This window comes from Spermophilus citellus, assembly GCF_964194105.1.
Source record: "Spermophilus citellus genome assembly, chromosome: 17".
Classification (NCBI taxonomy): domain Eukaryota; kingdom Metazoa; phylum Chordata; class Mammalia; order Rodentia; family Sciuridae; genus Spermophilus; species Spermophilus citellus.
Genome location: NC_138199.1, coordinates 50,410,039 through 50,423,747, shown reverse-complemented (window position 1 = coordinate 50,423,747; position 13,709 = coordinate 50,410,039). Strand labels below are relative to the sequence as shown.

The window sequence follows — 13,709 nt, the reverse complement described above, 5'->3', positions numbered from 1 at the left end:
GTTAAGTGATTTGAGTTGATCTACTCGTATTTGAATTTTTGGTGGACAGACCATGGTTGAGGATAATAGAACTCCTAAATAATTAATTGGAAAATTTAATTGTACTTTATCTATTCCTATCTCTAGATTATAATTTTTTAATAAGTTTGTAAGTGTGGCATAACATTCCAGCAATGTGTTTTTATCTTTATGTGCTAATAATACATCATCCATATAGTGAAATATTTTTAGTTCAGGATGTTGATTTCTAAGTGGCTGGATTGCTTTATTAACATAGATTTGACACATAGTTGGACTGTTAGCCATCCCTTGAGGGAGTACTTTCCATTCATATCTTTCATCAGGACCTTCATGATTTAATGCAGGGATAGTAAATGCAAAACGTGGACTATCCTTGGGATGAATTGGAATAGAAAAAAAACAATCTTTAATATTTATAGCTAAAACATGCCACGTTTTTGGTAAAGCAGACAATTGAGGAATCCCTGATTGAGCAGGTCCCATAATAACCATCTCATTATTAATGGCTCTTAAATCTTGCAATAATCTCCATTTACCCGATTTCTTTTTGATGACAAAAATGGGAGTATTATGGGGAGATATGGAAGGTTGTAAATGTCCTTCCGCTAATTGTTGTTTGACCAGATCATGTGCTACTTGTATCTTTTCTTTAGTCAGGGGCCACTGAGGAACCCACACTGGTCTTTCTGATTTCCAAGTAATTTTGATTATCTCAGTGGCCCTTTCTGAAAATCCGACCCATGTCTGTCTGTTCCTTGATCTATTTGAATTGGTGCTGCTATACCTTGTTCTTGTTTTCCTAATCTTTTTTCTTTCCTAACACCTTGTCTATCCCTAGTAGTGGGCGCATTAGAATTGATGTTATTTGTTAACATCAAACCTAGTTGATCTAGGATATCTCGTCCCCATAAATTTATGGGAAGATGATCTAATACATATGGCTGTATAGTTCCTTCATATCCTTCAGGATCCTTCCAATCTAATACCATAGCACTTCTATGGGGATTTGTTGCCACTCCTAGGCCTCGAAGCGTTTGAGTGGCTTGTTGTAATGGCCATTCTTGAAGAGATATGATGCTAAGGTCAGCACCTGTGTCCAGTAGTCCATTAAACTCATGACCCTGAATATTTAGTTTTAGCATTGGGCGAGAATCTAAATTTAAAGACAACATAGCCCAATTTACACCTGTGGAGCCTAATCCCCTAGAACCTCTTTCTACATTATGACTAGAGAACTTATTATGTAGGCTGGGTATTATTAACAACTGTGCTATTCTATCTCCAGGTGAAATTACTGATATACCTCCTGGAGAACTAGCTATAATTTTTATTTCACCTACATAATCGGGATCAATTACCCCAGGACTTATCATAAGTCCTTTTAATGTAGATGAACTACGTCCCAATAATAAGCCTACTGTTCCTTGGGGAAGAGGTCCTTTTATTCCTGTAGGAATGATTTGAACTCCCATCTCTGGAGTTAGTACTGCTCTGGCAGAGGTGCAGATGTCCAACCCTGCGCTCCCTCGGGTTTGTCTGATGAGGGATTTAATGGACAATGTGTCCTGGGCACCACCCTGATGGTGTTGCTGGGTTCCTCCACTGCCCCGTATATTTGTGGTTGTGGGCCCCGGAGCATTGGGCCCCCCAGTCCGTTTTTTGGCAATGAAGCCTGATGCCTTTCTCCACGATATCGTGGGTAAATACCTGATCCTTGTCCGTTTTTTGATAACGGAGTACCCTCTATGGTGGTTTGAGAACGACATTCATTAGCCCAATGTCTCCCTCTACGGCATCGTGGGCAAATACCCGGTATTCTATTCCTTTGATTTCTAGTTTTGTTAAACCCTCCTCTTATGGGGCAACTCCTTTTAAAATGTCCTGTTTGTTCACAATTATAGCATGTTTCTGGCCTGGCATCTAAAGCCTGTTGTACTGCAGCTGCCAAGACTTGCCCTTGTTCATTAATATCTCTACATAATTTAATATATGTGTTTAAATCTTCATGTCTCCATGGTCTAATAACCTCTCTGCAGCAACGATTTGCTTGGTCATAAGCCAGTTGTTTTATTAATGGCATTGCTTGTTCTGTATCCCCCAAAATTTTAGCAGCTGTTTGAATAAGCCTATCTACAAAGTCAGCGTAAGGTTCATTAGGTCTCTGTATTACCTTAGATAGCTGACCTTGTAAATCTCCATGTCCTTGTAAAGTCTTCCATGCCCTAACTGCATCTGCAGCAATTTGTGCATATATAGCAGGATCATATTCAATTTGTTGCCGTTGACCCTCATAAGGTCCTTTTCCTAACAACATATCTAGATTTCTTTGAGGGTAATCGGCTGCTGCATTTCACCTAGCTGTCTCCGTGCAAAATTCCTCATTGGCAACCTTCCATAACAAATATTGTCCTCCATTGAGCACAGATTTACACATGCTAGCCCAATCTGCTGGCGTCATGTCCAAGTTAGTAATGGACTCGACCATGCTTACCGTGAAGGGAGCTTGAGGACCATAGGTTGTTACAGCCTCCTTTAACTGCTTCACTGTTTTAAAATCTAAAGCACAGTGAATTCGCTGCCCTCCTACCTGTTCAAGTACAGGGCATGCTAATCTTTGAGGTCCTGTCTCAGGATCCCACTTATCAACTACGGGGTTTGAGGGCCCCTCAGCTGTTTCCATCGGTGGGGCTGTTGGTTGAATTACGCCCTCTGGTAATAAAACGGAGTTAGTAACAGCCTCGTGTTGTGGCCTTTTTCGTAATAACCCCTTTTCCTTTAAATTTTCTTCCTCTCTCTGACTAGCTCGAGAGACCTTCTCTTTTGCTTGATCTAAAATGTCTTTCTCCATGGTCTGAATCTCTAACAATTTACTTAACACCTTTTCAGTTTCTTTTTTACTAATTTCTAATCTTCTATAAAGATAATGCAACCCAATAAGATAACACAAAACAAAACCGCAACTGAATGAAACAAAAACTGAATAAAAATTCGCTGTATCAATTTTCTCTTTCTCCATGCTGACAAACTTCAAACCTTGAGCCAACCAATTTTCCCAGTTTGCCCGAGAAATTTCTAGGGACAGGCAGCTTGAAACAAAAACGAAATAAATCAAAACAAGAACACATTGTTTTTTGAAATGGTCACCCATTCTCTCGCCTTCCCTCAGGGGCGAGGAATTTCACTTACCTCCAAGTTTCAGACGTTCCGCGTACGGACCACCAAATGCCACAGTCTTGACTGGGCACAGAATCACGAGCCACCACACAGCTTTGTAGATTCAAACAGCAATTCTTTATTCCCGAACTCACACTGGCCTCTACACACGTTCAGGGGAAATCCCAGTTCTGCTGCCGCCCAATTCACCTACTCCACGAGGCTTTCTTCCCAAAATACTTTCTGAATCTCCGGAGAACTCAACGGGAGCTCAGGCAGCAGGAACGCCCTATTTCCAGCAGCAATAATCTTCAACCTCCAACTTCCCTAAAACCCATATTGTCTTAAACCGGGAACGCCTTAAACTTGTCTTAAACCAGGAACGCCCTAAACCCAAGGACCGGGATACTTCCTCAAACCTGATCAGCTCTAAACCCGGATCTGCCCTGGTCCTTGAGCAAGGTCACCTTACATGCAATGTCAACAGCGAAATTCCAAGGCAAGTCCATTTAACATGGGGTACGCTGGCAAGGAAATTTCGATGCGTCATTCCTACTTGGCAATAGCCCTCAGCAAATAGTTGCCCCATATCTTGTCTAACACCTGGAATTATCTTAATCATTTTAGTCACTGTCATGCATTTATAGTGACCTTACAGTGTGACTTTGTTTGTTTTGGGAGATTTTTGTGCATTTAATAAATTGTAAGCACATACAACAAATTAATCATCTTAACTATTTTTAATTATACAGTTCCATAGTGTTAGGAACATTCACACTGTTGTGCCTCAGATCTCTTGAACCTTTTTGCAAAACAGAGATTCTATGTCCATTAAGCAATAGGTTTCCACTGCCCCATTTTTCTAGCTCCTGGGGACCACCATTCTGTTTTCTGTTTCTATGAGTTTGAGTACTTTAGATACCTCATGTTAGTGGAATCATACAATATTTATCATTTTTGTGACTGCTTTATTTCATTTTACAAAATATCTTTAAGGTTCATCTATGATATAGCATGTGACAAGATTTTCTTCTTTTTATAAGGTTAAATAATATTCCACTGAATTTATATACCTAATTTTGTTTTTCTGTTCATTCACAGGTGAGTATTTGGGTTGCCTCCACATGTTGGTTTTTGTGAATAGTGCTGTAATGAGTGAGTATACAAATATCCCTTCAAGATCCTCATTTCAATTCTGTTGGATAAATACCCAGAAGTGGTATTATTGAATTATATGGTAGTTATATTTTTAATTTTTTAATTTTTTTTATTTTTCTGGTACTGAGGTCTGAACCTAGGGGTGCTTTACCATTGGGCTCCATCCCTTTTTATTTTATTTTATTTTCTATTTTGAGACAGGGTCTCACTGAATTACTGAGACTGGCAAGAGTTTGTCATCCTCCTGCCTTAGCCTCCAGAGTCACTGGGATTACAGGTTTGTGCCACTGCGCTCAGTGACTGTATTATATTGTATGGATGCACCACAATTTGTTTATTGATTTGCCAATTATTGGACACTGAGATAGTTTCTAGTTTTGGCCTATCATGAATAAAGCTACCATAAATATTTACTTTAAGTCTTTGTATAGACACATGTTTTAATTTCCCTTGGAAAAAATACCAAGCAGTGAATCAGATAGTTGGCATATATTTGACTTATAGCCTGTGACCTTGTTGATATTTCTTATTACCTCTCCTTGCTTTTTTTTTAATTCCTTAGGATTTTTTTGTTGTTGTTGTTATTTTGTTTTTTGATACCAGGGATGGAATATAGGGGTGCTTGACCACTGAGCCACATCCCCAGCCGTTTTTTATTTTGAGACAGTTGCTTAGGGCCTCTCTAAGTTGCTGAGGGTGGCTTTGAACTTGTGATCCTCCTGCCTCAGCCTCTTGAGCTGCTAGGATTACAGGCATGTACCACTGCACCTGGCATTCCTATTTGTTTTTAATGATTGATTGATTGCAGTACTGAAAATTGAACCCAAGGGCTCTCCACCACTGAATTACATCTCTAGCCTTTTTTATTTCTTATTTTGAGACACAGTCTCACTAAGTTACCTAGACTATCCTCAAACTTTTGAACCTTCTGCCTCAGCCTCCCAAATCACTAGGATTACAGGCATATGCCACCATGTCCAGCCCCCCTATTTGTCCCACTTTTTGTCTGTTTTGTTTTTTCTTTTGGATTGAACATTTTTAAATATTTCTCTTATTTCAACTGTTGAAATTGTAACTTTTTTGTTTTAATATTTAGTGGTTCCTGTTACTCTAAAAATAAAAACATATTTTTATCAGAGTTCTAGGCCAGAGGTCCAGCTCTGTGGATCCAACAAATTAGGTCCATCCACTTGGATCCACAGAAAAAGCAATGGTGAAAAGCATGAAAGGAATTTTAATCAGTGCAGCTCTATGGGAAGTGAATGGGATCCATGTCTTTAGCTCTGTCTTTGAGGGGCTGACAATGACTTGGAAGTTTTATAGAAGGGGGAATGAGGGCAGGGATTAGTGATTTGCACAGCTGGAGGCTTTTCATAGCTGCCAGTGGAGGTGATCTTGATCAGGTGTGGTCTATCCATCATTATCCCAGGTCCTAATAAGAAAGTTATTGTTGCATGGTGGGGGTGGGGGTGGGGTGGGGGGTGGGGGTGGGGGTGGAGGGTGGTGGTGGTAAGCTTCAACTCACTGCAAGATGTTTATCAAACCAGACTTTGTTCCTAGTTCCAAGGTGACTAGGAGCAAAGAAGATGAATGCAAAATGGAAGCAGAGATGCCAAGTCTTTAATCCTGCTTGTAGTCAACCATTGCACATTCACAGGCAAAAGTGAAGAGTCTAAGTCCTTGCTAGAATATCAGCCAGGGTTCTCTAAAACCACAGAATCAATAAGAGATACAGAGAGAGAGAGAGTTAAAGAGCTTTATTGTAAGAAATTAGCTCACCCAATTATGGAGGCTAAGAAGTCCCAAGATAAGCAGGTAACAGGTTGGAGATTCAGGAAAGTTTATGGTTCCAGTCTGTGTCTGAGCCTGAAATGCTGAAGATTGGTGTCCCAGCTCAAAGACAGTCAGAGAGAATCTTCCTCTACCAATAGAAGGGCCTTTTGATTTTGTTCAGATCTTCAAATGATTGGATATGGCCACCTCATATTGAGAGGACAATTTGCTATACTCAGTCTATCAGTTTAAGTGTTAATCTCATCCAAAAATATCCTTCTAGACACACTCAGAATGTCATTTAACCAAATAGCTAAGTACCCCATGGCCCACTCAAGTTCACACATAAAATAAACTATCACATCAAAGATTTGCAGTTTGCATCTTTAACTTATCACAGTCTATATTTAAATAATATTCTATCACCTTATGTACAGTGACACAATAGTGTACCTTCATTGTCCCCTCGTATGTGGATATTGCCTGAGTATAACTTATTTATAGCTATGAACTCTTTAATACATTGTTATATTTTGCTTAAAGAGTAAAGTTATCTTTTATTTAAAATGAAAAAATATTATCTATTTATTACTGATGATTGAGCACAGGACTATTCTCTGAGCTACATCCCCAGCCCTTTTTATCTTATTTTGAGACAGGATATTGCTAAGTTGCCCAGGACTCAGTCTCTTAAGTAGTTGGAATTATAGGCATGTGCCATGATGCCCAGTTTTTCTATGCATTTTTATCTTATCTGGTGTCCCTTGTGCCTTTTATAGACCCAAATATTCATCTTTGTCATATTTCTTCTTCCTTGTGTTTATTATTTCTTCCTTTATTCCTTCCTTCCCTCCTCCTTTTTTCCTTCCTTTCTTTTTTGAGATGGGGTCTCAGTGTGTTTCCCAAGCTCGTTTGAATTCCTGGGCTCAAGTGATCTTCCCTCAACCTCCCCTGTAGCCAGAACTACAGGCACGTGCAACCACACCCAACTTCTGATCTATTTTTTAAAAAATATTTTATATTGTGTAGGTCTGCTGATGACAGTTTCTTTCGGCTTTTATTTGTCTAAAAAAGATATTTCACCTTTAATTTAAAGTTTATTTTTTTTAACTTTACAATTTACAAAGAGTTTCAAAATTGCTCCTGGAATTTCCATAAACTCTGTTCCCAGTTTCCCCATATGGTAGCATCCTACATAGCTACAAATTACTATCAAAACTAGGAGATGAACATTGATACAATACTATTAACTCATCTAGAGACCTTATTCAATTTTTTTCCTTTATCCTTTTTCTGGTCCAGTATCTAATTCTGCATGACTTATGGCCTTGAATTGTCTCTTCTCCCTGGTCTCCTTCACTCTGGGACAGTTCCACAGTCTTTCTTTCTTGACATTTGTACTGGTTGTTTGTGGTTGCCCTGCACAGCAGGGATCAGCTCCTTATCCACAATTTGGTTTGGACGTGGAGACTGATGATGTATACCATGAAGAGGTGAAAAAGTTGATCACTTACAAGAGGAGACTTTCTGGGCAGAGCAGAACAGGCCTTCAAATAAATGCCTGTTGAGAGAAAGGAAGGGGCAAATGGCCCTGGATTTTATTAGGGCTTAAGGATGAGGCTTAAATGAGGTTCCCATGCACAGGCCAGTGTTTTTATGATTTGGACTTCCTGCCAGAGCCAAGGGAAGAAGCACCTAGGCTTTTTTATCTACCAAATGTAGGTCTAAAGGGAAAGGGGGAGTCGTGAGGCTTCAAATCTGTCTGGGCAAACATCAATCAGGGAATCAGACTCTGTTGCAATTCACCCTGACAGTGGATGTGTAATGGAAATGTGTCATATTTCATTTGATAAAACTTAACCTTGGGGAAGTAAACTGATATTATGCTCTATGAGGCCTGCAGCCCAGGGCCAGTAAGGGAGCTGAGCATTTTGTTGGATGCTTGTTTAAGAACCCAGTCTGATGCATTTTTTTAATATTTATTTTTTAGCTGTAGTTGGACACAATACCTTTATTTAGTTTATTTATTTTTATGTGGTACTTAGAATTGAACCCAGTGCTTCACACATGCTAGGCAAGCGCTCTACTGCTGAACTACAACCCCAGCCCCCAGTCTGATGCATTTTTAGAAGTGAAATGAATGTCTTGGTCACTCTCAGTAATGTCCAAAACTCTGAAGAGGACAAAGCATGTCTTGGTGAGACCTTGTATTGTGGCTCTAGTATGTCTGACTCTGATTTATATTTTTGCATATCTTGAAACAAGACATTCCTAGAGTTCTTTACCTCAAAGAGGGTAACCTTGGAAAAGGCATCATTGCCATTGGTTTGACCAGATGGCCAGATGATTAGCAATTACCTAACCATCTGAAAAATGTTAAGTGGGGTCATTTGTTGTCCAGGACACAAATTTTACTGCTAATATGAATGCCTTAAAAGTTGGGCACAGTGGCACATGCCTATAATCTCAGCTACTCCGGAGGCTGATATAGGAGGATCACAAGTTTGAGGCCAGCCTTGGAAACTTAGAAGAACCTGTCTCAAAAAAATAAAATAAGAAGGACTGGGGCTGTAGCTCAGCAGCAAAGAACCATTGGGTTCAATTCCTAGTATTAAAAACAAATACTTTTTAAAAAATTGTGTGGGAGCTAGGGATATTGCTCAGTGGTAGAGCACTTTGCCTAGCATGTGCAAGGCCTCAGCTTTAATCCCCAGCACCACACACACAACAACAACAACAACAACAACAACAACAAAATACCAATGATAAAATTTAAAAAAAAATTGTATGGATATTTGGGTCCTGTCTTTCATCAGTGGAGTCTGTTAAGGGATGAAAGGTGCAAATAGAAAGCAAGCACTGTGGCTGGGGGTGTGGCTCAGTGGTAGAATGCTTGCCTAGCATGAGCAAGGCACTGGGTTGGATCCCTAGCATCACACACATATGCATGTGTACACACACACACACATACACACACACAAATAGAGGCACTGCCACCCTTATAGTATATGAACTCCCTTTACTGTTCACCCAGTTAATCCCAAGAGAATCCCTAAGTAGCCAAGAAGTCAGGAAGAACATTGTGGCATCTGGTCAGGAGATGAGGACAGTGGAATCTACCTGTGCTGCAGGTAGGATATGCTACAGGACTCTATTGTAGCATATCTATACTGTAGATACCAATTTCATATTAGCAAGAAGGCCTCAATAGCCATGCCAAGATTGTGTGATGCTGTTCCCATGGCCCAAGACATAATGGACAGCTGGGTAGCATGGTCTCAAGTGCTATGAGAGCCTCCTTTATGGAAGAATCCTGTATGAAGCTAGTAGTTCTCAGTCTAATGGTATATAGCAAGGAGCTGAGGAGAGCAATTTCTTGCATCAGAAGTCTGTAGATAAATTATAGGCATCATGGGTGATTTAGAGACTAAGGAAACATGAGAGGAGGTTGTTAAAGCCTCTGTGGTGAAGAAGTCTTTTGTGGGGGCATTAATAAAGGATCTCTTGTATTGCAATTTTTTTTGTACTAGTGATTAAACTACCAGGGATGATTTGCCACTGAGCTACATCCCCAGCCCTTCTTATTTTTTAAAAATATTTATTGTTTAGTTGTAGATAGACACAATATATTTATTTTATTAATTTATTTTTATGTGATGTTGAGGATAGAACCCAGGGCTTCAAACATGCAAGGCGAGTGCTCTACCACTGAGCCATAACCCCAGCCCTTATTTTTTTATTTATATATGTTTTTAATTGTAGGAGGACACAATATTTTTATTTCATTTTTATGTGGTACTGAAGATCAAACCCAGTGTTCCATGCATGCTAGGTGAGTGCTATACCACTGAGCCACAACCCCAGCCCCCCATTTCTTTTTTTTTTTTTAGAAATTTTTAATATTTGTTTTTCAGTTTTCGATGAACACAACATCTTTATTTTATTTTTATGTAGTGCTGAGTATCTAACCCAGTGCCCTGCGCATGCCAGGCAAGCACTTTACCGCTTGAGCCACATCCCCAGCCCCCCGACTTCTTAATTTTTATTTTGATACAGGGTTTGCTAAGTTGCTCAAGTTGGCCTTGAATTTAGGATCCTCCTAACTCAGCGTCCTGAGTCACTGGGATTACAGACATGTGCCACCATGCCCAGTCTTCAACTTGTTTTAACATTGACTATATTGAGGGTCAATAGGTGTTTCTCTCTCTCTCTTTCTTTCTTTCTTTCTTTCTTTTTTTTAGAGAGAGAGAATTTTAATATTTATTTTTTAGTTTTTGGCAGACACAACATCTTTGTTTGTATGTGGTGCTGAGGATCGAACCCAGGCCACTCACATGCCAGGCGAGCGCTACCGCTTGAGCCACATCCTCAGCCCCCAATAGGTGTTTCTTGACAGCATCAGGGATGTACAATCATCACCTTAACAAATAATATTCAGAAATTTTATGAGAAATTTTATATTTTCTATTTTGTGTGAAGCAATGAATCATCCTTTTTTCTGAACTTCTTTTTTAATGTTTATGTCTTAGAGTGTCCAATGAGAAGAATGTCATTGACCTAATGTATGTCATATCTAATGAACATCATCAATCTAATGTCATGCCTGTGTTCCTGAAGAAAGTTGGATGTAATAAAAATCTTGCTGGTGAAGATTGTATGCAGTGGCAAGTCTCTCCAGGTGCCATGTGGGTAAAGATATATTGTGTTGCTTCAAAGGTAAGGGTATGCCTGTAATCCCAGCTGCTTGGGAGGCTGGGGCAGGAGGATCACAGATTCAAAGCTAGCTTAGGGAAACCCTATCTCTAAATAAATTTTATATATATATATATATATATATATATATATATATATATATATATATATATATATAAAGGGCTGGGGATGTGGCTAAGTGGTAAGTGCCCCTGGGTTCAATCCTGAGTACCAAATTAAAAATAATAATAAAAACAATAAAAAATGGTTGGAGGGGCTGGGGCTGGGGCTTAGTGGTAGAGCGCTCGCCTAGCACATGTGAGGCCCTGGGTTCAATCCTTAGCACCACATAAAAATAAATAAATAAAATAAAGGTAAAATAATTTTTTATAAAATGGTTGGAGAGATGGCTCAGTAATTAAGTGCCCCTGGATTCAATTCCAGGTGCCAGGAAGAAAAAAAAAAAAAAACTAGAGGGCAAACTGGCTGAAATAGGCATTTGACAGAACATACTAACCAAATATGATTGTGAAGTATTTGCCAGTTGCTGATTAAATAGAAGCAGTAATTTTAGTAATATAGGATAAGGAGGCTTGTCTGTTCTTTACTTTTTACTTTTTATTTTATTTTACTCATAACAATTTTATTTGGGGTGGTGCTGGGGTTTGAACCTAGGGCTTCACACTTCAGTGCTCCACCATTGAGCTATATCCCCAACCCTTTTTAATTTTTATTTTGAGCAAGGTCTCACTAAGTTGCCAAGAGCTGGCCTTGAATTTGTAATCTTCCTGCTTCAGCCTCTTAAATTGCTAGGATTACAGGCCACAATGCCTGATTTGCTCACAACACCTTTGATGGCAAAAGTGTGAGTTTTTCTTATACCAACTCAATTTAATTCTGATACTATCTCCCTTGGGTATCCATCAAATCCTACAAGATTGCCTCTACTTCAGACACCAAGTCCCAGGGCTCCTATGCTTCTCATTAGGAGTTCCCACGATCAACTCAAATTTGACATTTTATTAGAACAGCTCAGAGAACTCAGGAAAATGCTTTATTTTGTTTACCAGTTTGTTATAAAGATACAACTCAGAAACAGTCAAATAAAAAACATGCTTAGGGCAAGGTATTAGGCCTAAATAGCTATCAACCAAGTAGCACTCTGAACCCCAAAGGTTGGGGATTTCACAGAAGTTTCATTACATAGACATAACTAATTAAATCATTGGCCATTGGTAACCAATCACAATCACAAGTCACTAGTCACAGCCCCTTTGCTCACCCTAGAGGTAGGGAATAAGGAGCATTGCAATGCTCTATAGCCTTTGTCTTTCAGGTAACCAGACCCATCCTGAAGCTTCTTAGGGGCCCCAGCCACCAGGCATCTCATTAGCATACAAAAGATACTCCTCACTGGAGAGTTCCAGGGTTTTAGGTTGCCAGGAATGGGAGACAAAAATCAATATATATATATATATATATATATATATATATATATATATATATATATATATTTTTTTTTTTTTTTAAACAGTACAAAAGTCTTAGTGCATGGAACTAAAGCATTATGATTGTGATAATCCATCATCAGGCATCATTCACTAATTCTATGTTTAAGACTAGGACAAATCAGAGTGGAAAAAAAATGGGATAATTAACCCTTCTTTTTATCTTTTATTTATTTATTTTTTAATTTGTTCTAATTGGGCTGGGGGTATAGCTCAGTTAGTAGAGTGTTTGCCTTGCATGCACTGGGTTCAATCCCCAGCACCAAAAAAAAAAAAAAAAAGAAATTTTGTTCTAATTTGTTATACATAACAGTAGAATGCATTTTGACACATTGTACACAAATGGAGCACAACTTCTCATTCATCTGGCTGTACATGGTGCGGAGTCATACCGGTAGTGTAGTCATACATGTATGTAGGGTAATGTAGGGTCTGTCTCATTCCACCATTCTTCCCACCCCCACACCCCCTCCCCTCCCCTCACTCCCCTCTGCCCAATCCAAAGTTCCTTCATTCTTTCCTGCCACCCCTGCCATTATGGAGCAGCATCCACTTATCAGAGAAACCATTTGTCTTTTGTTTTTTTGGGTTTGGCTTATTTCACTTAGCATGATATTTTCCAACTCCATCCATTTACCTGCAAATGACATAATTTCATTCTTCTTTAAGGCTGAGTAATAGTTCATTGTAATCACCCCTTCTTTAAATAAATCTTATATATAATAGGTTTTCAAAATGCTTTTTTTTTTTTGTACTTTTGTTCCACCCAGGATTGAACCCACGGGTGCTTAACCACAGAGTTACATCCCCAGTCTCCTCTTTTTTTAAAAATTATACTTTATGTTTAAAATTTTTTAATGCTTATTTTTCAGTTGTAGTTGGACACAGTACCTTTATTTTATTTATTTGTTTATTTATATATGGTGCTGAGGATTGAATCCAGGGCCTCACACGTGCTAGGCGAGCCCTCTACCACAGAGCCACAACCCCAGCCCCCCCAAAAATTATATTTTATTTTTGAGACAGGGTCTGGTTAAGTTGCTGAGGCTGGCTGTGAGCTTGAATCCTCCTGCCTCAGCCTCCTGAGTCACTGGGATTACAGGTGTGCACCACCATGCCTAGCCTAAAAATGTTTTGTTTTGCTTTTATTCTTTGCAGTCCTGGGGATGAAAGCCAGGGTCTTGCACATACAGGTGAGTGCCCTACCACTGAGTTATACCCCCGGCCCTATACAATGGGTTTTCAGTTGCTGAAGCCCTTATATTAATCTATATTGGTCTGTGTAAACAATTTTAATAGATGTGGCAAATCTGTATGTTCCCATTTTGCTAAGCCAGTTGAAGATTTAACCTTTTTGTCATTTGGTTCTCTCTAGGTCAGGTTATATGCCCATTATGAGATATT

At 39.2% G+C, this 13,709-nt stretch overlaps 1 long non-coding RNA gene across 1 annotated transcript; it reads left to right on the top strand.

The window, feature by feature from the left end:
* Nucleotides 1–9,865: 9,865 nt before the first annotated feature.
* On the top strand, nucleotides 9,866–13,501 carry LOC308636290. The gene is made up of 3 exons (XR_014019390.1): nucleotides 9,866–9,937; nucleotides 10,635–10,790; nucleotides 13,464–13,501. It is a non-coding gene; the product is annotated as an uncharacterized lncRNA (long non-coding RNA).
* The last annotated feature ends 208 nt before the right edge of the window (nucleotides 13,502–13,709 follow it).